Source organism: Chlorocebus sabaeus, chromosome 11, assembly GCF_047675955.1.
Source record: "Chlorocebus sabaeus isolate Y175 chromosome 11, mChlSab1.0.hap1, whole genome shotgun sequence".
In the NCBI taxonomy this organism is placed as follows: Eukaryota; Metazoa; Chordata; class Mammalia; order Primates; family Cercopithecidae; genus Chlorocebus; species Chlorocebus sabaeus.
The window spans coordinates 123,748,329-123,775,994 of NC_132914.1; the positions used below are offsets into that span (position 1 = coordinate 123,748,329).

The window sequence follows — 27,666 nt, forward strand, 5'->3', positions numbered from 1 at the left end:
TTTCAAGGATCTATCACAACATCATAAACAACTCCAAATTAGGAGCTTAAAGCAATCATTTATTTGCTCACCACTTTTGTAGCAGGAATGCAGACAAGCTAGGATGAGAGGGGCTTTCTCTGCTCCACGGTGTTTGGATCCTTGGCTGGGATGTCACAAATCGTGGTAACTCGACTGGGATCACACACCTCAGGCCTCCGTGGTCACTGGCAGCCGGGTTACTTGGGTCATCCCTATCCACATGACTTGTGTGAGCTTCCTCATGGCATGGCAGCCACAGAATGGCTCAAGTTTCTACACAGTGCCTGGCTTTCCCCAGAGAGAAAGCAAAAGCTGTTGGACCTCTTATAGACTGTGACTGGAATCATCATAGTGACCCGTTACCACCTTCTCTTGTTCAAGGTAAGTTATGGCGCTAGCCCAGATACAAGGCGAAGAGAAATTGACTCCCTTTCTTGATGATTTGAGTGTAATGTGCGTAGAAAGAGGAACAATATTTATGATAACCGTCTCTGGAAACTATCATAACAACTAGATCTCTTATTTAAAAATTAATATAAGCATTTGATTAAAAAATTCAAATCGTGTAGATATATCTACTGCATCCAATGCTAAGAGATCTTTGGGATTTATGCACTGTGCATTTGCATTGCTTATAGAGAGAGAAGATGTGGGTTTTTTTTTTGTTTTTTTTTTTTTGCCCAAATAGAAACATACTATACATGCTCTTCCACACTTTACTTTTATATGGGGGCAGGATGTAGGTCTGATTAATTTTTGCATTTCTGCCATAGTGCCCAGTCTATTTGTGGAAATGTGTTTTTTATTAATGTTTTCCAAAGGTATTAAAATGGGGGGCACAAACTCCAGTGCCCATAGCAGCCTCACAAGTGACATAAATGAGTGTCAGAAACCAGGCTAAGGCAATTGGGATTGGTGGGGACTGTGGTGTCCTGAAGATCTAATGCTGCCTCTAATGCAAGCAGCTGCTACTCTGCTCCTGGCCTTTGCTGCTATGCAGAAACACAGGCCCAGAATTGCCCATCTTCTAAACTTTTAAGAGTAGCCTGAAATCCAGGACCCTGCTATAAAAACCCCTGAACTTTGACTGTTGAAAACCAATTTAAAAGCAATGATGCGTAGGCCAAGAAAACATACCTATAGGCTGTATTCAGCCTTGAGTCCACCAGTTTACACCTTCTGCAATGTTCTCATTGAGGAACCCCAATGGGTACCACGACTCTCTCCTTCTAACCTCTCTTTCCTAGATTTCATCTTCCCACATATGGGCAATGTTAGAGGCTCTTCTGCCTCATTTTATAAAATTTGCCCATTTTCTACCAGGCCTTAAAGAGAAGAAGAGATGGAGTTAAGTGAGAAAAATATGGCTATGTGAGGAGTAAGTGAATATTCCAAAAGTAAGTATCCTCTGGGCTTGAAGAAAGAACGAAGGGGACAATTATTCATGTGACTCCTCCGTCTAAACTGGCCTTGGGTAAGAAAATCTGCCCATAGGCTGCTCTGTATTTTTCTTCTCTGGGTGGCCTAGTAGCTTACCTGGCCCAGGTGATGACTTTCAGGGACCACACTTTAGCTGGGCAAAGCACAGCTTTTCCGGGTTGCTATGCACAATTTCAGACTAACCTTCAAAGTCTTCCCAGGATGATTCATCTTGAAATAATTTCAGACGCCATTTATTATTTCTAAGGAGCTTCAGAATATCTTCAGATCCATTGACGGGAACACTGACTCCTGAACACAGTCATCTGAGGTGTCTTTAAACAGAACATTTCAATGTTATATCATTTAGGACACACTTTTTCAGAAAGCACGATCTGTTGCCAAGAATAACAGGATTTCACATTGCAGAGTGAATTCAGAGGATCCACATCTAGGAGCCTTCGGATGTCTGATTCTTGGGCCATCCCGTCTGGCTGCATAAGATGTATCCATGATATTTATTTGCTGCCCAGAATATTCCAGGATTGTCCTAGTTGCTTATACGTATTTGTTCTAATTTTATTGGTGTGTAAAGGAGCCGTTGCCACCTTTCTACTTGCAGATGAGATTGAAAGTTGTTTCAGCTCAGATCCGAACTAAACACTTTTTATGAACCAAAAGTTCCCACCCATGGGGCTGAAGAGTTGCATTGACTTAATTACTTTTAGCCTAATGAAAACCGTGTCATTTTCTACTGGATTGATCGATTCTGTATTCTTTAAAAATTGTTTTTGGTATGATACAACTATCTGAATTATGTCCAGCTCTGTGTATACTCTGACTTGGAGGAATTCTGGGAGCCACATCCTAGCTAAAGGTGTGAATCTTCACTAATCAAAATGGGCGGAATTTTCTGTAGAGATGTAAACTGGCTTGAATGTGTCCAGTTATTGCTCCTGAATCCTAACTGCAGTGAGTGGAGGGCAGGGCAGCGTACTACGTGAGAGGGTGGGCCTTGAAAACTAGATATCCCTGCTGCTAGCCCTATGTCGAACCTCTTTCTCGTGCAGATTTGGACAAATATTTATTTCTGCACTTTAGTTTCCTGATCTGTAAAATGAATATCATAATAATTATGTTTGCTTATAGTATAAACCTCTTCAACAACTAGAAGCAGTGAGAGACTTAGTATAAGTACTTAACACATGCTAAATGTCTCAGAAGTCATCTTAGAACATTAGTGTAATGTAATTTTTATAGTTTGATGTTAATTTTTTTTTATTTTTTTTGAGACAGAGTCTCGCTCTGTCGCCCGGGCTGGAGTGCAGTGGCCGGATCTCAGCTCACTGCAAGCTCCGCCTCCCGGGTTTACGCCATTCTCCTGCCTCAGCCTCCCAAGTAGCTGGGACTACAGACGCCCACCTTCATGCCCGGCTAGTTTTTTGTATTTTTTAATAGAGACGGGGTTTCACCGTGTTAGCCTGGATGGTCTCGATCTCCTGACCTCGTGATCCGCCCGTCTCGGCCTCCCAAAGTGCTGGGATTACAGGCTTGAGCCACTGCACCCGGCCATATAGTTTGATTTTAAATCCACAAATAGTAATTGTATATATTTATGGCATACAATGTGATGTTTTGATACCTGTATACATGGCAGAATGATCCAATTAGGCAACTTAGCATATCATCACCTCAAATATGTATCATTTCTCTGTTATATGAACATTATGTGTTTTTGAACTAAGTGAAACGGAGACTGTTTGGAAAGCCATAGAAAGTAGCCACCTTCTTTTTATCCTCATACCAAAGAAAAGCCAGCCACTTGCTAACCAGCCCACTTATTTCACCTTAAAGTAAATTGAATCTGGAACCCTGAATCATTCTATGACATTTTCCAAAAATCTAGTGAAAGGCTGGGCACCGTAGGTCACAACTGTAATCCCAGCACTTTCGGAGGCCAAGGCACCTGAGGTCAGGAGTTCGAGACCAGCCTGGCCAACATGGTGAAACCCTGTCTCTACTAAAAATACAAAAATGAGCTGGGCATGGTGGTGCATGCCTGTAATCCCAGCTACTCGGGAGGCTGAGGCAGGAGAATAGTATGGACCCGGGAGGCAGAGGTCGCGGTGAGCTGAGATCCCACCATTGCACTCCAGCCTGGGTGACTACAGTGAAACACCATCTCAAAATAATAATAATAATAATAATAATAATAATAATAATAAAAATCTAGTGAGAAAGGAAACTCAAGGAAGTCCTGGCTTCACGATTTTGCTTTGTTATTCCTAAGCACTGCCTCACCCGCTCTAGTGTGGGAGCTGAGTTGTCAAGGGGAAAGTCAATGAAATTGCTCTAAGTTGTCATCTCTCCAGGCATTGTTCTGTAAGAACTGTCACCGCTAACAGAAGAGGCCGCCCTCCTGCAGTGGGAACACCAGGGCACTGTCAAGATACCCAACTTTGACTTCAAATGCCACCCAGAGAGACAACTGCTCACTTTCAGAGCAGGAGCAGGAGGCCAGCGGAGAGCCTGAGTGTAACATCTGCACAGCGAGAAGTCCACGAGAAGCAAAAATGAGATCCAGGCTGGAGCGGCTGTGCTGGAGTAACTGTTCTGGCGCGTGTTGGGGAGGGTCCTCCAAAAAGACTTTTACCTCAACTGAATGGGAAATAATAGAAAATAGAAGCAAGAGACTGTCACTTTATAATAGGTTCTGTTATGACCTCCTACAACAATATGTTAGAAATTAGATACAGATAGACATATAGTTAGATAACTAGATAAAGAGACAGATGTGAGGTAGATATACTTATGGATATAGATATCGATATCATAGATAAACATGTTCTTTATTTTTATATTGTCAATGTTTGTATTGCTGGAAAAAGAGGTCCCTATGATCCAGACCTCAAGAGAGGGTTCCTTGGCCTCGTGCAGAAAGGGATTCATGGCGAGTCATGATCGGCAAGGAATGTGTGTTGCAAGTTTAAAGATGGAGTTAATTTTAAAATGGTGACACCTGGCTCTCCTAGGCTCCCGCTTTTCTAACATTTCTATGTATAAACCTAATCTTGCTTGCTAGATCACAACCTCCAATGATCTATTTTTCATCTGCAGTTGTCCCAAGCGCCAGCTCATTCTGCGAGTGTCTCGTGGTCATGGAAAACTGATAGCGCATAGCATGAGAGACTCAATGGATAAGAAATTATAAAGAATCACGAAGTTTGCATGGGTGCTTTGATTGTGACCTACTGAGGAAGGGAGTGGAGAGGGTGTGTGGGAGGGAGGACAGCAGACCTGTAGACATGGCTTCATTTGCCTCCCACTGGGAATTGTGCCTGAGACTTATGGAGAGAATGGCCATTGGCAGAGGCTGAAAGAGTTGATTTAACAAATGGTCCTATGAGGCCTGATGCACTTGCTGAATTGTTTTGGGGTCACTGTTGCATTAGGATAGGGGCTTTTTTCCTTTTTTTTTTTGGTCAAATGTCGCGTTTCATGTTTCAACCAAGACTTCGGGAAACCAGGACTACTTGAAACCCTGATGGACTGCAGTGTTCAGAGAGGGAGGGAATAAAACCCTCTGGAAACCTCTGGAATTAGTGGCTGGGAAATAGCCCTCAGGTTGTTCTACAGACAGCCGATGTCCTGGACAGAGCCAGAGCCTAAGAACATGGGAGGTTTTTTCGTTGTCTTTTTTTTTTTTTTTTTTTTAATTATACTTTAAGTTCTAGGGTACATGTGCACAATGTGCAGGTTTGTTACATACATACACATGTGCCATGTTGGTGCGCTGCACCCATGCAACGACTTCATGTCTAAAACACCAAAAGCAATGGCAACAAAAGCCAAAATTGACAAACGGGATCTAATTAAAATAAAGAGCTTCTGCACAGCAAAAGAAACTACCATCAGAGTGAACAGGCAACCTACAGAATGGGAGAAAATTTTTGCAATCTACTCATCGTTGTCGTTTTTGTATCTGTTCTGAGATAGGGTCTCGCTCTGACACCCAGGCTGGAGTGCAATGGCATGATCTTGGCTCATTGCAATCTCTACCTCCTAGGTTTCAGTGATTCTCACGCCTCAGCCTCTTGAGTAGCTGGGATTACAGGCGCCCACCACCACGCCCGGCTAATTTTTATTTTTTATAAAAATGGGGTTTCACCATGTTGGCTAGGCTGGTCTCAAACCCCTGACCTCAAGTGATCCACCTGCCTTGGCCTCCCAAAGTCCTGGGATTACAGAGCTGCTGCACCTGGCCAACATGGGTGGTTTTTAAATGTCTGTGTTTCTACAATGAACTGGTGAGTCTTTGAAGGCCTTGTATGACCAGGACTGGACACAAGTCAACCAGAATAATTTGCAGACACGCAAGCTGTTTGTATGCAGTGGATCAATAGCAACCTGTTATAGCTTTCCATCTTTCTTTAAGGAAATGTCCTATCTCCAATACTACTGTGAAATTCTAGAGCATAGGAAGAGAATAAAGTCTTGATGTAGGGTTTGGTTGACAGGCAGAGCTCCACCCCACCACCTCCTTGATGACAGAGACCCACTCGTGAGAAGGGTGCTATCTCTTCCCTGGTGTTAGTGTTACCTAGTGTAATGCCTACATGACAAAACTGAATTTCTACCCAGTCCTAACTCTGTTACTCTTTAAGGATGCCTGCAATAAAATGTTCCCTTGGTAACCAGACCAGCTGAAACTGGTTAGAGCCAAGAAAGCCAACCAAATGACTTCAAGAAGACCTCAGGCTTCATTACCATCTCATTTCCATTCTAAAAATACCTAGAGCAATGGGAAATATTGGGCACTTCATCAGGCGACTTCAGGTGTATTTCTAGAGATTGTCCAGGTGAGTCAAAGAGCAAATGCCATGAAGTAGCCTCAGCCCTTCGGGTCATGGGCAACCATTTTTGAAATAATATTACATAGTTGTCAGAGTTTGAGCTGGGCAAGGGATTAGCCTTTTCTCCAACTTCACAATCAGATTAAGAGGAAACAAAGCGTTAGGACAAATTCTGCCATACACGTATTTGATAATTAATACATATTATCAATCAGGAACATAGCGGTCCATACATTCTGTAAACTGTACGATACCCAGATCCTGTATCCTTGTAAGTGATCCAACCACACATTATGTGATGGTCTCTCAGGTTGCAATAACAAAATGACACAGCCTGGGTGGATTAAACAACAGAAAGGTATTTCTCACAGTTGTGGAGGCTGGAGGTCAAAGACGAACGTGTGGTGCTGGCTGCCTCAGTTTCTTCTGAGGTCCCTCTCCTTGGTGTGCAGATGCCACCTTCGCACTGTGTCCCCACTTGGTCTTTTTTCAGTGTGCACATCTCTCATGTCTCCTCCTCTTCTCCTAGGAACACAAATCAAACTGGATTAGGCTCAATTTTTACGACCTCAGTTAACCTTCATTAGTTCTTTAAAGGCCCTGTATCCAAGTACAGCCACATTGGAGGTTCAGACTTCAAAACATGAGGCTTGGCGTGGTGGCTCACGTCTCTAATCCCAGCATTTTGGGAGGCCAAGGCAGGTGGATCACCTGAGGTCAGGAGTTCGAGACCAGCCTGGCCAACATGGCGAAACCCCGTTTCTACTAAAAATACAAAAATTAACTGGGTGTGGCGACACATGCCTGCAGTACCAGCTACTTGGGAGGCTAAGGCCGGAGACTCGCTTGAACCTGGGAGGTGGAGGTTCCAATGAGGGGAGACCGCCTCACTGCACTCCAGCCTGGGCAACAGAGCAAAACTCCATCTCAAACAACAACAATAACAACAACAACAAAACAAAGACTTCAACACATGAGTCCTGGGGAACACGATTCAGTCCCTAACACATGCCCTAAAAGAGCCCCAAGAGACAGCTATGACAACGTTCTAAAAGAAGAAATCTGTCGCAGTTGGCATCTGGCAACCAGGATTTGCCATCTCAGTGACTGGATGGAGTGTGGTTTAGGCATTTGACTTCATGTGTACTCCCTACAAGTACAGAGTATGGGGCTTATGAGATGGTGAGACCTTGTTTTGCAGGTGTGGGGAGTGACTGATTCAGTTTATTCCATCTGCCTTTCTCGTCAATGAAAGCCCATTTTCTACATCCATGTTGCTAGAGAACACACCACTAAACTTTCCAAGGAAAAAGCATTTCTAGACAAATTACGCTAGCTACTGAGACCTCCAGTGTTGAGCAGACATAGAAAATGACAGCTGACAGACTTTAGTGAAAACTTCTGGAGTGTGGACTTTCTGATTAGGCATTTGCTAATCAATGCAGGAATGTGAGTGTTTGATTACTGAAACTGCTACCCCTAGGAGGTGGATTAAAACTAATTACCTTCATAGAAGCAGAGAGTATAAGGATGGTTGCCAGGGGCTGCAGGGAGAGGAAAATAGGGAGATATTAGTCAAAGGGTACAAAATCTCACTTATGCAGGATAAGTAAGTTCTGGAGATCTACGTACTGCATTGTGACCATAGGTAATAATGCTGTATTATAGACTAGAAATTTGCTAAGGATTGAAATATTAAATGCTCTCACTAAACACATACACACACACACACACACACAATGGTAATGATGTGAGATGGGATATGTTAAACAGCTTGATTGTGGTAATTACTCCACAATGTATATGTATATCCAAACATCATATTCTACACCTTGTCTACAATTTTATCTATCAGTTGTAACTGAATAAAGATGGAAATTTAAATAAAATATACACTCTTTTATATCACATCGACAGAACTAAAGAAGAAAGGAGATTTCCAACATCATGACGTGAATTGTTTTCTGATGATGTCTAAATCTCCTCGCAATTCCAACATCAGTTCCACTTTCCTTGAGAAAAGTAAACCAGAATCTTTGTTTGGCTGTAATGTTTCTGACAGTCTGAAAAAGAAGGGACTATCTTATTAATAGCATCCAGAATTTTAGTTTTGCATATTAAGAAAGGTGCTGAACACCCTAATCTCTCTTTTTATGTGGATTATGGACCCAGGGAATTTGATACATATTCTGAGAATTTATGTAAAATCGAGTAATTTCAATTAGGTCTTTAAATTGAACAATAGTGTCAACACTAGCTCTTTCCCCCTAGTAAAATAAACAAAGGAATATTTAAAGAAGGAGGATGCTTTTGTGGTAGGAGTTTTTAAGAAATTACTTTAGGCAGGCCGGGCGCGGTGGCTCAAGCCTGTAATCCCAGCACTTTGGGAGGCCGAGACGGGCGGATCACGAGGTCAGGAGACTGAGACCATCCTGGCTAACACGGTGAAACCCCGTCTCTACTAAAAAAATACAAAAAACTAGCCCGGCGAGGTGGCGGGCGCCTGTAGTCCCAGCTACTCGGGAGGCTGAGGCAGGAGAATGGCATGAACCTGGGAGGTGGAGCTTGTAGTGAGCCGAGATCACACCACTGCACTCCAGCCTGGGCCACACAGCCAGACTCTGTTTCAAAAAAGAAATTACTTTAGGCAAATAGAGAGAAAAAGGGGTCTTTGGGAAATTTTCATTTTTAAAGAGAGAAAAAGGGGTCCTAGGGAAATTTTCATTTTTAAAGACGTTTCTTGTCTAGCTGGAAAGCAGCAGCTCTTACAGCCAAACAGGCAACCTTTGATATGCAAATGTGAGCCATTAGAAACTAGGTCCACCCAAACACGGGGAATCCCTCTGCCTTCTTGCCCTTGCCCCTCGTGTTCCTGGCAACATGGCCACCCCACCCATCCCCAAGTGTGTGGAACATCACGGTGGCCTGCATTTGCATATTAAAAGACTAGGGTGGGAGCATCAGTGTTTTCCAGGGCCACGTAAATGACATGCGTGGTCAAACCAATCCCCTAAGCAAATCAGATACCACCTCCTCCAGCCTCTACATATACCTGGCAGGTATCCATCCCACTTGGGGTTTCCTCTTTTGGCTTTGGAGACCCCTCTGTCTGTCTCTGTACAGGGGAGCTGCTTCCTTTTGTCTTCTCCCTTCCTTCTTGCCTATTAACCTCTCTGCTCCTTAAAACTACTCCACGTGAGTCTGTGTCGTTTTTCTCTAATTTGACTTGAGATGAAGAACCTGGTGTTCCTCCACGAATCGGAGCTGTATCATTTTCATGGGCTGGTAAAAAGAATAGAGAGCCATTCACAGCCACAAGACGCAGAACCTCTTCTGGCAAAACGGTCCTGCCTCACCCAGAGGTAATTAGTGGCTATCAGGGCAGACAATTGTTGTTGATGTTGTTCATGTCCCAACTCATTTGTTGGGCTCACAGTACTAAATTTTCTTTATATTTACTTATTTTTATTACCTGGGAATTTTAATGAGGTTTTTCCTTCTGACCAATTAGAGCATCAAAAACCCACCGTCTTCCCTGCTGCTGTCATTAGGAACCAGGAGGCATATGACTGGGGCTTCTCCAGTCCTCTTCACTCCATCCCTCTGAACATGGTGGCCACAGTTAAGTGTTGGGATTTTGAATAGGTTTAGCTGATTATTATGAATTTTCAAGAGGTGGAGCTGATTATTAGTGTGAGTTCTGGGACTCCTAAGAAATTATCAGATAAAGATATTACATTTTTTCCTCAGGTATCAGTAACATATGGATCATAGAAGCCTGAGATGATGAGTGGAATCTAAAAATGAAATCTAACATTTACCAAAGACACAGAGAAGGAGAGAGACTGGATTCATTATTCCGGCCCCTGAGTCTATAGTCAGTCAGTTCTACTCTTGGGCTTCGTAATTCTATTCATCAGTGAATTCTTCTGTTTTGTTGAAAGCAGATTGAGCAGGGCTTCCAGAAACCTGCACCCTAAGGAGCATCAGCTGGTACAGAGAACTTGGCCCAACCCACCGCTGTGTTTGACTGTGAATGAGAGGAGGCACACGGAGAGGGCAGCCCACCAGGCAGGTGTGTCTCACATCACTGAGGAGCCCTTTTCATTCAAAGATGATCAGCTTATAAAACACCAGTGATGGGAAGTCCCAGGCAGATCCCCCAGGACCTACAGCAGGGGCCAGCCAAGAATGGCCAGCCGTCTCTCTACTGGGTCAGAAAGAAATAAGGAAAGGGGCTGAACTTGGCCGTGTGAGCTGTCAGCATGGACGCCAGACCAGACCAAAATCCAGATTCCAACGACTGCTCCCTATAGCAGTGGAAACCCCAAACACAGAAAAGACAAAGCAACAGAGCAACTTCCTTACCCAGACCACTGGCAGCCCCATCCTGCTCCATCCCTCAGGTTGCTTGGTTACTGGACATTGGCTTTGACTATGCTCCATTCGAGAAAGTTAGAATGAAAATTTGGGTAAATGGTGAAGGAATTCAAGGAAAAGAAAATGCACTCACCATGTTTACGTTACAATACCAAGCTGGACCAGACATTTTCTCATTCAAGGATGAACGTGTTACTGGGGGGTCCTTGCTCCCAGAGCTCCCAACATGGTGGCGGCCACTTCCAAGATGGCGACAAGCCTTGTGTTCTCTGACTTGGGGTTCTTGGCCTCACAGATTCCAAGGAATGGAATCTTGGGCCGTGCAGTGAGTGTTATAGCTCTATGAGAAGCTGTGGGTCATGGAAGAGAACCATGAAACCCACTAACTAGTGTTTAGCTCGATTAGGACGAACCCGGGGAACTTAGCCTTGTGGGAACAATGGCCAGCCTTTACCCCAGTCGGGAGCGGCAATGGGCACCTGGCTGGATCAGGAACACAGCGGACACCCTGCTGGATCCGGAGGGATGGAAGTCAGCTACCGATATGCAATGGCGGCCAGCAGCACTGGTGGACAGCGAGCAAAAGCCCCGTTCCAGCCGTAACAAACACAGACCAGAAAAGTGCAGTTGCAAGATTTAATAGAGTGAAAACAGAGCTCCCATACAAAGGGAGGGGACCCCAAGGGGGTTGCCGTTGCCAGCTCGAATGCCTGGGTTTATATCCCGATCATTGTCCCTCCCGCTGTGCTCTCAGGCAGTAGACAATTGGCTATTTCTTTACCTCCTGTTTTTGCCTAATTCGCATTTTAGTGAAGTCTCTTTACTATCTGATTGGTCGGGTGTGAGCTAAGTTGCAAGCCCCGTGTTTAAAGGTGGAAGGGTCACCTTCCCAGCTAGGCTTAGGGATTCTTAGTTGGCCTAGGAAATCCAGCTAGTCCTGTCTCTCAGATGGATGTGGGCCGTCAGAAAGTTTCACCAACATGATAGGAAGGAAAATATACAGACTTAAGATGCAATGGGAGATGTTTTAACAAGGATTTTTACTAAAGGAAACTTCTGTTTTCCTTTTGTATAAAATTTCTGTGAACCCAGAAAATCTGAGACAGGTCCCAGTTAATTTACACAGTTTATTTTGCCAAGGTTGAAGACACGCTGGTGACAGCCTCAGGAGGTCCTGATGACATGTGCCCAAGGTGGTCCAGGCACAGCTTGGTTTTATACATTTTAGGGAGACATGAGCTGTCAATCAGTATATGTAAGAAGTACATTAGATCCATCCAGAAAGACAGGGACAACTCAAAGCAAGCTTCCCCCTCCCCCACTGAGAGCTTTCAGGTCAGAGGTAGGTGAGAGACAAATGGTTGCATTCTTTTGGGTTTCTGAGAAGTTTTTCCAAAGGAGGCAATCAGATATGCATCTATTTCTGTGAGCAGAGGGGTGACTTTGAATAGAATGGGAGGCAGGTTTGCCTTAAGCAGTTCCCAGCTTGAAAAGGCCCAAGATATTTTCCTTTCGCATTGCTTAGACAGCCCAGACTTTATACCTACAAATAGGCTGGCCCTGTGGAGAGAGGTAAGAGAGTTTTCATTCTTTCCACTGAGGCACCTGAGCAGCTTAGCTGTAAATATCGTCTTTGGCCCACATCTATTTTGGAACTGTAGGAATTAAGGAGAAGAACCTGGGAAAAAAATTTAAGAAGCTGAAAGCAGTAAGTTGAGTGACAGTACTCCATTTCTCCAGCCTCCTGTGTGTATTACTAAAGCAAAAGGTTGAGGTAGATGAAAACATTCACTCTGGCCCAGAAACTCTCGTTCTTGTGACAGTGAATAAGTCTCATGAGATCTATAGAGAGAGTTTTATAAAGGGGGGTTCCCCTGCACATGCTTTCTCTTGCCTGCTGCCATGTAAGACATGCCTTTTGCCTTCTGCCATGATTGTGAGGCCTTTCCAGCCACGTGGAACTGTGAGTCCATTATCCTCTTTTTCTTTATAAATTACCCAGCCTTGGGTATGTCTTTATTAGCAGCATGAGAAGAGACTAGTACATCCCCTCCACCTGCTCTGCTGCCTGATTTTTCACCAATATCCTGTTTTGAAGGCTTCACAAAGCATAAAATTGATTCTTCCAAAGGCAGGGGTTATATATACCATATAGTTAAGAGAAAAGAGAAGGTAGGGAGGAGAGTGTTTTCTCAAAACTTAGCACATCTCAGAAAACACGTGTAAGAAATGAATACAGAGATACCCAGAACATCTGCAGTGAAGCTTGTTTAGAAACTTAATCAGGAAAGTTCTCCATGGAAAGAATTTCTGGAGTCAGGTGGGCATTTTTTTTTGTTTTTCCTCCCTATAATTGTGCCTCATGGAATTTTTCTTTGGGGTTCTAAGGCCGAGGTGAACTCCATGCCTTAGTATCAGGCATTGCCATTAATGTCAGCAGCAAAGACGGATTTCTTATTAATGCTTCCATAAATATTTAAAATTCAGAAGTCAGACAACTAAGACGACCCTTACGAGACTCCGTCTCAAAAAAAAAAAAAAAAAAAAAAAATCTCCATGCTGTCAAACTAGCACTTAGACATTTTCCCTCTTTGGTTACCATCGTGAAAAAAAAAAAAAATCTCAAAATAGCTACAAAATAGCTATACTGGCGGAGTGCGATGGCTCACGCCTGTAATCCCAGCACTCAAAGTATCAATAATTAACATGAAAAATGGATTCCAGAAGTCAACTTCTGATTATTAAGATGGCTTATTTAGCTGGCTTATTTCATCCTGGTGTACCCTTTCTCCCATTTTTTTTTCTTCTTTTTTCTTTTCCTGCTCTTTTCAAGGCCGGCCACAATGCTCAGTCATAATCGGTAACTGTTTTTTGTGTGTGTACTTTAATCCTTTTCTGTGCAACCGCACTTAAGTCCTTGGCAGTTAATTAGCAATTCAGATGCAGACCACCTCTAACGAGCTCAGCATGGAACAGGTGCTCCATGAATATGAACTGTTATTACATACATATGCATGCTTCAAGAAATAGACAGCTCTTGACCTGCATGGTGGCTCAAGCCTGTAATCCCAGCACTTTGGGAGGTCTCAGGCTGTGAGTGGATCGCCTGAGGTTGGGAGTTTGAGACCAGCCTGGCCAACATGGTAAAATCCAGTCTCTACTAAAAATACAAAAAAGAAAAAAAAATAGCCAGGTGTGGTGGTGCATGACTGTAGTCCCAGCTACTCAGGAGGCTAGAGCAGGAGAATCACTTGAACCCGGGAGATGGAGGTTGCAGTGAGCTGAGATCACAGACTGGGTAACAGAGTAAGACTCCATCTCATAAAAATAAATGAATAAATAAAAAAGAAATAGCCAGTTTTAGTAAGAAAGTGGAACTTGTTCTTTCCCTGAAATCATTGTTGGTTATTCTCTGATGAAGAAATGTTGAAATTCAAAACATGGTTCACAGAAATCATAGTAAAAGAAATACAACTGCAATGCACCCCACTCAAATGGACTTTTGAGGAGTTGAGATAATGCTGATGAGTTTCACAGGGCAAATTGTGAGCTCACAAATTCTAAAATGTCCAGTATGTTAGTTATTTGTTTCTGATGTTGGCTTGAAAGTAATAATGCCTCATTTTCAGTATTTCTCTATATTCTGTTTGCCACATGCATTGCTTTTTTCAAGAGGTTGTGTAGTGTAGTGCAGTGACTTTCCAGACCTGCCATTTACTGTCTGAGGGATCCTGGATAAAGCATACAGATCTTCTAAGCCTGGTTTTCTCACCTGCACCGTAAGAACTAGAGCAGCACCGGCTGGGCACGGTGGTTCACGCCTGTAATCCCAGCACTTTGAGAGGCTGAGACGGGTGGATCTCAAGGTCGATAGACTGAGACCATCCTGGCTAACATGATGAAACCCCATCTCTACTAAAAATGCAAATATTAGCCGGGCGTGGTGGCTTGTGCCTGTAGTCCCAGCTACTCTGGAGGCTGAGGCAGGAGAGAATTGCTTGAACCAGGGAGGTGGAGGTTGCCGTGAGCTGAGATTGCACCATTGCACTCCAGCCTGGGTGACAGAGTGAGACTCCATCTCAAAAATAAATAAATAAAATAAAGAACTAGAACAGCACCTATTCACAGGGTGAAACACACAAAGCATGGTGCCTATCCAGAGCCCACAGTTATGAGGCCCTGTTACTATTCTTCATGATAGTCGTATCACCAGCTTATTTTTTAACCATGCTCAGAAACAAGTTGCCAGCTCTTTAGCACAGCGGCAGTACCCTCCGTGCTAACACCTGCCCATTTATCCATGAATAGGTGTGACTCTTCTATTTTCCTAGTTACTCCTTTGAATCCCAAAATTTGGTACCATTCAGGTACTGCCTGCGGCCGTGCCATTCGGTGCCTTGTCTGGAAGCCACTCCTACTGTTGTCTTTGGGATACTGTTACTCATCTTACAAGGCCTCGATCAAGAATCTTAGGATGTCGTTGGTGCCTACATACCCAGGGCAGAGACCACTAACCCCTTCTGAGAGCTGCCACAATGCTGCTTGCTAACATGTCTACGCTAGCTCCTCACAGTGTGCTGTGGTTGTTGGGTGACAGCTCTGTTCCTCATAGTGAATGGCTGCCATCCCTTCTTGGGATGAAGGGAATGCACATTCCCTTCTTGTCCTTGGATCCTTAGCAATCAGCAGTATCTGCCTGCCTCTGGTAGAAACTCAGAGGCTTATTAAGTGGACTTACATTGACATCTAATATTCTCCAACTTTCTGTTTGATCCTACTCCAAGGCTTGTTCCTCCTTTTTCTTAGCAGTGTTAGAAATGCTTGTTTCCTGATGTTGCAAAGAAGTAGCATTTGAACATAAATATAATTTTCTTAGCAAGACTGTTTTTTTACTTCTTGCAGAAAGGGTACACTCGCCAGCAATTTTGCCATGAGAGGACACTGAACACAGGAGACAGGGTCATTTATAACCTGACGCGTCCACCCTGCTGCTGTGTCCATTTTCCATTGGCTGGAACGGGACCTCACATTCTGTGTTTGTCCCGATTGGCTAGTAACTTAGAACTTTTTAAAAGAGGCAAAGGCAGAGGAGAACAAAGGAGGGCGGAAGTAACTTGTGGAATGCTGAGAAAGGTAAAAACACCTCCAAATAAGGCAGAGGAACAGGCTACGACCTAATGCTTGCTTGGTCCAGTGTAAGTATGCCAGGGGAAATATTTAGGCTAAATTGTGGGAGCTAAGAACGTAAAGTACACTGATTTCTTTATTACGGCTGGTAGATATTTAAGAATGTTAGCACAGATCTTTGAATAAAGTTTGCTTCTAAGAGAAGTTACTATTTATTCCTAGTTAGATGGGGAGGAAAGTCTCTTTGAAGAGGAACCTCTACTTTAGTTTTTGCAGCAGCGTGCACCCCATCCTTCCTCTGACCCCATGGAGGAACCTGGCCCAACCTGGACAGTCTTAGCTGCCTATTTCCCCAGGATAGATTCGGGATAGGCATGGAAACCGGTCCAGGCCTGAGACTCTCTCTAGATTTTTAAAGTTTAAAACTGGAGTGAAAGCCTTGCCACCAGAGACAAAGGCTGGAGAGAGAGATGGGTGCTGTTTAACCTTGTGGAGAAGACTTTGCTGTGGGAACAGAGGAGTCTAAACCAAGACCAGATAAACTGAGATCAGCAGGAAGGAAGAGGAAGGCACTGGCTTCGTTCTAGTCCTTGGGACTCAGGTCCCTGCCTTCCCCACCTCCACCCCCAACACCCAGCCTCCCAGAAACAGCCCCCGACAACTTCTGCTCTGGGTTGGTTCCTGCTGCAATTCTGTCCTTAAGACGAAAAAGAAAAATCCTAAATGATAGCATAAAACTCAGCCAACAACTTTCAGTGTTTACAATCTTCAAGGCATTGTTCTTTATTAACTATTTTCTTTATACTTCCTCCAGATCATGTATTTAGTAAATCTCTCCTCCCCTGAGCCCCACTGCTCATAAAAGCTGAACCTAGGGTGTGGATCCAGCAGCAGTCTTTTCAATGCACGGTCATTTTCTATTCACCAAGTTGACCCCCTTGTCACAATCTGAAGCCTGAAAGTAAAATGTAAAAAGTATTTGAAACTGACTTGTAGGAAGCTGAGGGAGACATTAATTTACATCAGACTTCTTAATATCTTCAAAATGTTTTAAGGGGGATCTTCTGTGTAATAAACCAGAGGGATTATGTTTTTATTGTAAAGAAGAATTAGATGAATGAAAGCATTTACACGAATGCTTTGAACTTTAAACAACATGTGTTCAGTAAGCTGAAGTCGTATCATAGTTGTATTTCTTAAAGAAAGTGATTCACACAGTATTTTGTAAGTATTTGTTAATAGGAAGAATGGAAACACAAGAAAATCACTAGTAATAGGTACACTGAAGATGCACTTTATGGGATATCATTAAAATGCAATTATTCTGTCTCCCTGAGCCCTTGAATTTTCTCCAATGAGTTGATCCTTCCTGTAAATGGATGAAAATTTCAGCTAGCCCAGGACTTTCCACCCCCTCTCTTAGGGTCAGTAGTAGTGCCGTGTTCCCCTAAAAGTTTCAAACAGTCTAAATTAGAATAATCAATTCAAAATATCACGGAAAATTTCAAATACAATTCTACATTGAATTATTTCCTTTCCCAGCTCAAGCTGGAAGACTTAGGTGGGAAATGGTGGGAAAAGTTGCTCTTCTGTCTCCCCTCTGTTCTTTCCGGGGTTTCTAATCTTTCTGGGGTTGGGGAGGGGAAGGGGAAGGAAAGGGAAGAAAGGAGACAAAAGAGATAGGAGATTGTGACATACTGTCTCAGCTGGCTTGAGGTCTCTGGTCTGGTGGAAGTTTCAGTCTGATTCATTCTCCGGGCTCCTGGAAGGTACCCTGTCGGGCACTCAGATGGCGATGCCCCTGAGCTATGCATAGTGTGCTTCTGCAGACCCCTCCTGCAGAAGTTGAACCTCCACAATTGCTTTTCTTTGTTCATCCACCCCACTCTGACTCTGCCCAGGCCGCATTGCCCTCCAAGGGTGCCCTTTCAATGGCTCCAGGCTAGTTCTGTGCATGGCTAGAGGACCACAGAGTTCTGATTGCCTGGCTTAACTCCCAGCCTTGTCTATTTTTTATGCATAATTATCAATAGCAAACATGCTCATATTCAAACACATCTCTCTTTGGACAATAAATGCCAAATGTCACAGTCAGCTCAGGACTTACCCATTTCTGGTGCACAGGACATGAAGCTTCGTTCCTCCAGTGCCTTCTGAAAGCCCAGGTCCCTTCTAGGATTAGAAGCACCTCCCAGCTCTTTATCCAACAGGAAACAGCCTTTTCTGAGCCTCACACATCCTAAGCAGGACTCAGATCCCAGACCACAGTGCCCATGAGTTTCAAGATTGCCTTTAAACACAAAGATGTCTCTTCACCAAGCTCTGTCCAAAGAAATTTTTTCTTGCTCACTTCTCTTGACACTTCTCTCTTCTAGAAAAGGGTGAGATCCTTTAAGCATGAAAGAACCACTTTTCAAAGGTTTTGTTTGAAAATCTGCCTTTTGATTTTGTACCTGATTTTGGAATTCTTGATGCTTAAAAAAAAACTTAAATGTTAATACCTTGCCTCACATGGTTTTGTAGCATGAAAGGATAATTAAAGCACCAGCATTAAAACTCAATCCTTAGCAAGGTGTTGTCTATGATCTCCTTAATCTTCACAACAAGATCATCTAGGATTGTCTGCTGAGGTCAGCAGCGGAACCCAATGGAGTCAACCCTGCAGGCAAGAAGGAACACGTGTGGCTTCTCCAGTATGCCAGATTCATGATAAGGACTGGACAGCTTCTTACCTATCTGTGTGTTGTTTTCTCTTTCATTAAATTTTTGGTCTAACTCAGTGACTTTCAACACTTTGAGAGGCATAGTTATTACTTAAAAGGATTATATACACAAATACATGCATACTCTATAATTTACAGTTGATTTAAAGGAATTCCAAGAGGAATTTTGACCTCAAATAATTTTCCTCATATAAACTAAATGTGGAAATGAGATATGTATTTAACATATAATTACATTTTGCCAGATGTATGAAATCTTCTGTGAAAATATTCTAAAATAAATGAAATGCCATCCCTTCATTTGTACTAAAATGTATTTTAGTCTGATGAGAGTGAAGATTATACAGACTGATGATTCAAAGGACTATGATTTTTACAATTATAATTTTAAAAGCAAATATCTATCAAGCTATGATAATACATCAATTTTCTAACTTATTTGTCTATATGAGCTCACTTTTTAATAACTAGTTTTTGCTTTATTCTACAGTTTGCAGAAAACTCCAAACTCCACCCTTGGGTTTTCTCTTCTGCCTTTGTTATTCTTTAAATATCTACATTAACAGAGGCTATTTCTCCCCAAAGAGACCATTTTTCCCAATAGCACATGCAGGTGGACCCTCACCTGGCACACACAGGCCCTCCTGGCCGTCCAGCACTGGTACCTGGGCTCTACCATTTGACTGCACCCATGTCTGGCTGTGCTGGGGCTCTGTCCTGGTCGTGTCACTCCTGAAGTGTCCTTAGGGCACAGGGATGCCAAAGAGCCCCATGTGATCTGTCAACTCTGAGTAAACTCAAGAGGCTCCTTAGGGTTCTGAGCTGAGGGCCAAGGCAGCCCATGTCTGAACTTCATTACAAAGAAAAGTGGCAATCAATGGGCAATGCCCATTAGTAGTTTTTGGAAGGTGGATCTAGGGGGACAAACCCAGAAAGGGAGGAGGCACATGGTCCATCCCTGCCTTACATGACTGCTTTTCTATCAGGCTGCACTGTCTCACCGGCCAGGTGGCCGAGGACGCCGTTGGAGGACCACAAACTGCAAGTGGCTTTCCTGGGGCCTGCAGGGAACAGCTGGAGGACACTTGGAAGGGCACCCACATTGGGTCTCACAGGAGTCTGCACACTGCACACTGCAGGTCATGCTGGCATTAGCCCCTCATCCTCTGCAGTTCATCTCATCCCGGCGAAGACAGCTGGCTGGCCTCAGAAGGTGAGACACAGCTCGAGGGTAAAAACGTTTTTACAAGACATGGACACAAAAGTGGCCTTTACTTCTGGATAATCTTTTAAAACTTCCCATTTACACGAAAAGGTGTACTTTCTGTGTGCCACCAAGAAACCTAAACTGAGTAAAAGGACTTTCACTTTAATCAAGTTCCAGAATGAGGGTGCACAGCTCTGAAAAGCACTGTTGCAGGAGGAGATTCGAGGGTGCATGCAAAGCAATGTTTCTAGAAAATACCAAAGGAAACAGACATAACTCCAGTGTGGACTCCCACTTCCCAAAGCTGCTGCTCCATCCCCAGGGCAGAGGCCACATCGTCCAGCTGGCTGCCGGAACCTCATCATGCTCCTGGAGTGTGTGCAGCAGGTGTCAGCCGAAGTCTTCCACGCTCTGCCTGGAGGTTCTGGATGCTTTCTTCAGGATCCTCTCCATTTGTTCTGCGGATTCTTGAAGGCCACCTGGGCTGGGGTCCACTTGTCCTGGCCACACTGCTTCTGCTCCTTAATCTTTTTGCTCATTCCATCACTTCCTTGAGTTTCACCTTGTCTTGGTCTTTCTTTTTCTTCTGCTTGGTTATGCTGAGCTCTGCGATGCTTTTAAGCTTGAGGGGTCTTTTTTGGGTCTGCTCGTGGGCCACCATGACATCGGCCTGCAGTTCTGTGGGTAGACTATGTATTAGCTCATTTAATCCTCCTAACAACATTATGGGGTAAGTACTATTATGCTCTCTATTTGTATAGGTGAGAAAACAGTACTACAGAAAGTGAGCACCTTGCCCAAAGTTATGCAGAAAGTGAAAAAACAAGAATTCTAACCCAGACAAGTAAGTTCTGTAAGCAAATGCAGCTAATAGAGATACCAACCAGGTGTTCAAAGGGTTATAGTTACTTCTGGAAGTGAGGTGAGGCTGTGTAATAGCTAAGAGGTGAACCTGGTTCTCCAGGGTAGAGACAAGAGGCAACAAGAGAAGGGATTCTGCAAAGAAACGAGCAATAGGTGGGGAACAGGGGGATGGAGAGCAGCTATGAGTTTACCTAGGTTGAATTTGGAAAATCTGTGCATAGAAAGATGCAGGGCCCACTGGGCGTGGTGGCTCTCACCTGTAATCCCAGCACTTTGGGAGGCGGAGGCAAGCGGATCACATGAGCCCAGGAGTTTGAGACCAGCCTGGGAAACATGGTGAGAACCCATATCTACAAAAGCTACAAAAATTAGCTGGGCATGGTGGCATGCACCTGTGGTCCCAGTTACTTGGGAGGCTGAGGTGGAAGAATTGCTTGAACCCAGGAGGTGGAGGTTGCAGAGGGCCATGATCATGCCACCATACTGTAGCCTGAGCAACACAGTGAGACCCTGTCTCAAGAGAAAGAGAGAAAGAAAGAAAGAAAGAAAGAGAGAGAGAGAGAGAGAGAGAGAGAGAAAGAAAGGAAGGAAGGAAGGAAGGAAAGAAGGAAGGAAGGAAGGAAGGAAGGAAGGAAGGAAGGAAGGAAGGAAGGAAGGAAGGAAGGAAGAAGGGAGGGAAGGAAGGAAGGAGAAAGAAGGAAAAGAAGGAAGGAAGGAAAGAAAGAAAGAGAAAGAAGAGAGAAAGAAGAAACAAAGAAAGAAAAGAAGGAAAGAAAGGTGGAAGGGAGGGAGGGAAGGAAGGAAGGAGAAAGAAGGAAAAAAGAAGGAAAGAAGGAAGAAAAGAAAGAAAGAGAAAGACAGAAAGAAAGAGAGAAAGAAAAAGAAAGAGAAAGAAGGAAGGAAGGAAAGAAAGAAAGAAAGAAAGAAAGAAAGAAAGAAAGAAAGAAAGAAAGAAAGAAAGAAAGAAGAATCACCCAACTCCTTTATTCCCCAGACATTCACTGAGCACTTAGTGTGTCATATGCAGGAGTTTAGGTTGAGGGTCCTGGGCAATGACACAGACAAGACAGAGTCTCCTCCTTCATTGAACTTATATGAGTAGGGCAGACAACAAACAAATCATCCAGATTATTTCAGATAGCGATGAGTGTTTGGAGAGCACTAAGCAGAATGATCTGAGGTTGCAACGGGCACTGCAATGCCTGCTGGGCTCCTTACCCCTCAGGACCTTCCCACCAGCTGCTCTCGAAGGCTGAAAAACCTTTGCCCTGTTGCTGCGGGGCCAGATTCTTTTCATGCAGGATTCCTTTGGCTAAACTGTCACCTTGTCAAAGAGGTCTGATGCTGACTAAAAGTTCTCTGTTACTGGATGTGCAGAGAGAAACCCACTGTGGCTGTAGGGATGGACGAAGGAGAAGAGCACGAAGTGGACAGCAGAAGCAGGAGCTGTCACACAGGCCTGGCCCATCGTGGTGGAGAGTTTGGATTTCATTCTAAGCAAAATGGGAAGTCATGTTGCTTCTAAGCACAAGAACAACATGATTTATTTATGCTTTAAATTAACCACTTTGCCTGCCCAGTTTCTCAACTAGATAGTCAGATAGATATATAGATATATAGGTTGGTAGGTAGGCAGGTAGATAGATAGACAGACAGACAGATAGATGATATGTAGGTAGATAGGTAAATAGATAGAGAGATGAATAGGTAGGAAGGCAGATAGATAGATGCATACATACATAGACAGGTATATAGGTAGGCAGGTAGATAGAGAGATAGATAGATGTATAGGTAGATATGTAGGTAGGTAGGTAGATAGATAGACACATAGACAGACAGACAGACAGACAGATAGATAGATAGATAGATAGATAGATAGATAGATAGATAGATAGATAGATAGATAGATAGATTTATGAATATAGATACCTATCTGTCTCTCTCTAGCTGGAGATAAAATAGACAAGTGGCTTGATGCATCAGTAGCATTGAAAGACACCTCGAATGTGGCCTTACTTCGAGGTGATGGAATTTCTTTTTAAGCTCAGCTTCTACTTCCCTTCTGAGGAAGTTCATACCAGGGAGCTGCTGCAATAGATGCGACTTTAAACTCTAATATCCCAATAATGCAAACACACTGATCAACTCAGCAGGATTTAAGGTGAGATCTCTCCTCAAGAAGAATTATGAGAAACATTTTAAATTCTTTAGCCATCAATTTCACTGCCAGTCAAACCCCCTCCTCAGAGGTGGAAAAAATGCCCAGCAGGTAATTTTTGAAGTGGTAAAACTGCACTATTTCTATATTTACGAGCAAACCACATTTGAAAGCATGTTTTTTTTGTTTTGTTTTGTTTTGTTTTTTTTTTTTGGCTTCAAAATCCTTTTTTGGCTCTGTCTACCACTGAGGCCATAACAGGATTTATAAAGTGGAGAACCGAAAAACTTACATAGATGGAGAAATACAGATTTAGATACAGATGTAAAATATATAAAGTAGTTATAACTGTAGAATCCACGAACACAAATATGAATGAAGGTATAAATATAGAAAAGGTATGAATGTAGATATAGAAGACAGATACAGGAGAGATAGGCAGGTAAATCGATAGATGATAGATAGAAGATAGATAGATAGATAGATAGATAGATAGATAGATAGATAGATGTGAATGCATAGAAGAGACATAAATGTAGATAGAGAATGGATGTCATTTTTGTGCTTACGAGCCCAGCCATTCACCTGCCCCTTTATCTGCCCCCAAAAGAGCAATATTGGGGAGTATACAAATATTATAAATAAAGCAGATAAAAGTAGAAAGATGTTAAAGTCTCAGAGACCATCACCAACTGCTAAAAGATTCTCAATGGGAAAAAAAATCTTAAAACAAAAAGCTGTGTTTTGCATTAAATTAACTGGTTTAATTAGCCTGAAAGATTTACGAACCTCACCCACCTGTCTTAGAAAGAATACTCCATAGAGATATTTGGTTACTACCTGGTTCCAGCTCATTTTCCTGGGTCAGAAATGGATTTCTAATTTTAAGAATTGACTTCTCTATTGCAAGGTCCATGTCACATTAATTTATGCTGCAACTTGTAGAGATTTCTTCTCCGTGGCACGTCAGCCATTTGGACTCTTTTTTTCAGAGAGGAGCCTGCAAACCAAGAAAGAGATGCGTAAGTGTTCCTGGCATTTTACACCAATTATTTGCAAACATTTTGCTGTTTGTGTTCTGGGTGTGTTGTTATCTGCTTGGATAGTTTAAAAAGTGTTAGTAGAAAGCATATGTATTTCTAACAGGGACCCAAATGTCAAGCCTTGAGGTGAATGTGTACAAAATTGTGTATTTTTAAGGCACTATCATACTTATTAAGTGTAGATCTGTGGCTTGCTGGAAAAAAAAGTTCATAGTATCCAGTTCTCTAAATTGTCCTCATAGGAATGTCCACTGGATGAGTACAGAATGCTCTAAAGTATAGAAATTAGACGACAAAACTTGATAGAGAACCTCAGATTAAGAGAATACTCAGAAAATGCAAAGGAGAAGAAAGCACTATTAGAAGTGATATGAGGCAGGCTTTAAAGGGAGATTTTTCTGGAAGAAAATCCATGCTCTGGAAGTCAGAGGGTGTAACTGAAGATGAAATAGTCATTTGGAGAAAATCAGAATTAGAGAATGCTATTATTTGTTTAGACAATATTTATCTATTTATTTTTTCTATTGATTTGATTGAATTAAGGAGATACATATTGATTTTTTTATACGCATTCTGTCAGTGTGGACACTGACGCTTAAAGAGACAAGGTCTTGCTTAAAGTCACACAGATAGTAAGAGGCAGAGAAGAAATCTCACCTTGATTTGTTTGATCTCCATGCCTAGGTCTCATCCGCTGAGCAGTACCTCCTCCCGATTCAGCACATCCCTGGTGCCGACTTTTTGCATGTATTCACTTTGAGGATGCATTGTGGGCCTGCAAGAAATGTAAAGGTGCAGTGTCTGCTCTTCAGCATCTTACAGTCAGGTTTGGGGTCAAAAGCCCAGAAAGGTACAGACCCTGAAAACAGGTATCAAATAATGCCAAAGTGAGATTCCAAAGCAGGGTTTTTATGAGCACACCATAGAATGTCTTAATATTCAGGGCTTTAGGAAATGAATCATATGCATAAACATCTTAGTCTAAAATAAACTCCTCTTCAGACCCAAGAATAAAGACTTTGCTATTTCTGTCAATAGAAATTAATCCATATCTGTCTGAGAATTCAGAAGCTGGTGAAGCATTGAATTTGCAATAATAGGGAGCTCTTATAAATCACCAACTGTCATTAATCACCACTAATTCTTTGCTATTTATATTTTTATTTCAAAGGGTGAATGCATTTTAAAGTAGTATAATGCGTTTTATTCTGTATCTAGAATATGATTTTTATGCTTCCCTTAAGATATCTTTACTTTTCACATTAACTGTATAAAACTGATAGCTCATCAGATCTAGTAATTCATTCAACAAATTACTTGTTCAACAAATGTATTCAAATGTATTCAACAAAGTTTTCTTGTTCACCCTCTATGTACTAGGCACTCTTATACACGTTGGAGATACGGCAAAAAATAAATAACAAAGTTCCTGAGAGTTGATAATATGGTGGAAGGGGCTATAAACAATGAATTATCAGGCTGTGATGACTGTGCCAATGTATATAAAACAAGGCAAGGACAATAGAGAGTGAGGGGCAGTGCTTGCACTCGATTTGGTTTACACACGGAAGGCCTGTCTCCCAGGTGATGTTTGAACACCTGAAGAACGTGAGTGAGAAAGGCGTGGGTCATCTGGGGAAAGTAACTTTCTGCAGAGGGAATAGCACGTGGAAAAAGTCCTGAGGAAGGAGGATGCTTAGTGTGCTTGAGGAGCAGAAAAGAGGCCAGCAAAGGAAGAAAGAGGGAAGGAAGAATGAAGGAGACGCCGATTGCAACTTTGTACATTTGTATAGAATGCTACGGTCGGCTTGCTCCTGAAGCCTCTCTTCAGGAGTGAGGAGGGGGAGTGATGGCACATCTGAAAAACCTTTCCTACATCCCTTGGGATGTCTTTACCCCTTCTGGCTTTTGAGTTTTATCACTTAGGATACATTGATTGCAAGACATGGCACACCTAACAAACAGGTTAATGATAGTTATGGTTACTGGGTACTTAAGAGTAAATGCAAAGGCAGGTCAATGCAAGTTGTGTCCACTGATCTCTGGCGTCATCAGGAAATCAGACTTTCGTTTTCAGTCGGGGTATTTTGGGACTCTGGCTTTCTATTCATTCTTGTCTCTTCAGGGTCAAAGGTGGTTGCCGAAATTCCAGATATGTCCACACCTGAAAACTTCCAATCTATAGTGAGAGCAGCACAAAAATATTTTCGTTGTGCAGTTCTCTCTCTCTCCTCTTTTTTTTTGGACATGGTCTCGCTCTCCTACCCAGGATGGAGTGTGCAATGATGCAAGCATAGCTCATGGCAACCTCAAACTCCAGGGCTCAAGCAATCTTCCTGCCTTAGTTTCCCAAGTAGCTGGGACCACAGGCATGCACCACCGTGCTCACTTAACTGTTTTGGTGTTTCTTCTGCAGAGACAGGGGCCTCACTATGTTGCCCAGGATGGCATCAAACTCCTGAGCTCAAGCGATCCTTCTGCCTCCTGCTCCCGAAGTGCTGGGGTTACAGACAGGAGCCACCATGACCAGTCATCTCTCTCTTTTTAAAGAGAGACAACCATTTCCCAGAAGTAGCTGGCAGACCTTCTTTTATTCTTTTAGTACTTTTTGGCAAGTCAGCCAAGAGAAAAATGGCAAACAAAACGGTATTCCACTGATCAATTTATTGCAGTTATAATTTATTGTGTTAACCCATAATCCAGGCCCTTACATTGTGTCTAGTACTTTTCGAATCACTTTATATGTAATGTTATTTATTTCACACTATGGCACTATTAGGTAGGAGCTATTATTATCCCAATTTTGCAGGTGACGAAACTGAAACACAAGGAGTTTAAATAGCTTACTCATAACAGAAGAAAGTAGATAAAACTCAGGACGTCTGCCTCCATATGAGGGTGCCACAGAGGGTATCAACTCCCTTTAGGAACAGAGTTCAGTGATCAGTGGGATAAAAGCATCTACATTCATTTCATAGAGGCCACATTTTCAAGAAAAAGTAACATATAAGGCAATATGTTAGCCCAAATAACCAGTAGAAAAGGAGAAAACATTATTCTTGATAACATTAACATTACAAGATATTAATTAACATTGCAAAATACTTTGGAAAATTATTAGGCAGTACCTACTAAAGCTGAATATATGTACACCTGACAACCAACATTTCATCGTTACATATTTGCCAACATGAATGAGAACATATGTTCACTAAAAGACACGTTCTAAAGTTGGTTTATTATTTAGTTATAAGTCATTGCAAAATCAAATGCTTTGAAAACTGCAATTTTCTTGCTGAGAAAAAGAAATTAGGCAGTGGAATACTGAAAAACTTTTAAAAATAATGTATGTCATTTGTCATTGTATTCAGGTACCAAACTGTATGTAGTGTGCCTTCTAACGACCAATTTAATCTCCATGGGTTATACTAAAAGTTGAAAGCAAAGCAAACACAAATCAAAATTTTAATTTATAATCTTTACCAATGGAAACTGTATATTTCACTGTCCATTATGTTGCCCTATTCAGTGGAAGATACTCAAATCGGATTACTTTACTGTTAGAGTAAGATTAATTAGTACAATGAATTTATCCACACTTAGCAGTGTTACTTTTCAGAAATCTTTCACTTTTTGTTGCAGCTGTTTGAGGCTTTATTAAATTCAAATTCGAGCTGTTAAATCAAGGCTCTCAGACTCCTGCTGCCTGGCCAGTGGAGAAGTCAAGTTTCACATATGGCTTTGGGGTTTCTCTCTGTCTTCCTGGTCAACGTGTTCTCTCATTTATCTGAAGTCTGGGACCTCAACACAGACATCTGGGTGAAGACCTTGACAGCAGGGCTGGTGCAAAATGAATTGTCATATCACACCC

General features: G+C 42.6%; 1 pseudogene; it reads left to right on the plus strand.

Moving 5' to 3' along the window:
• The first annotated feature begins 281 nt into the window (after positions 1-281).
• On the plus strand, positions 282-27,476 carry LOC140712824 (uncharacterized; annotated as a pseudogene).
• Positions 27,477-27,666: the final 190 nt, after the last annotated feature.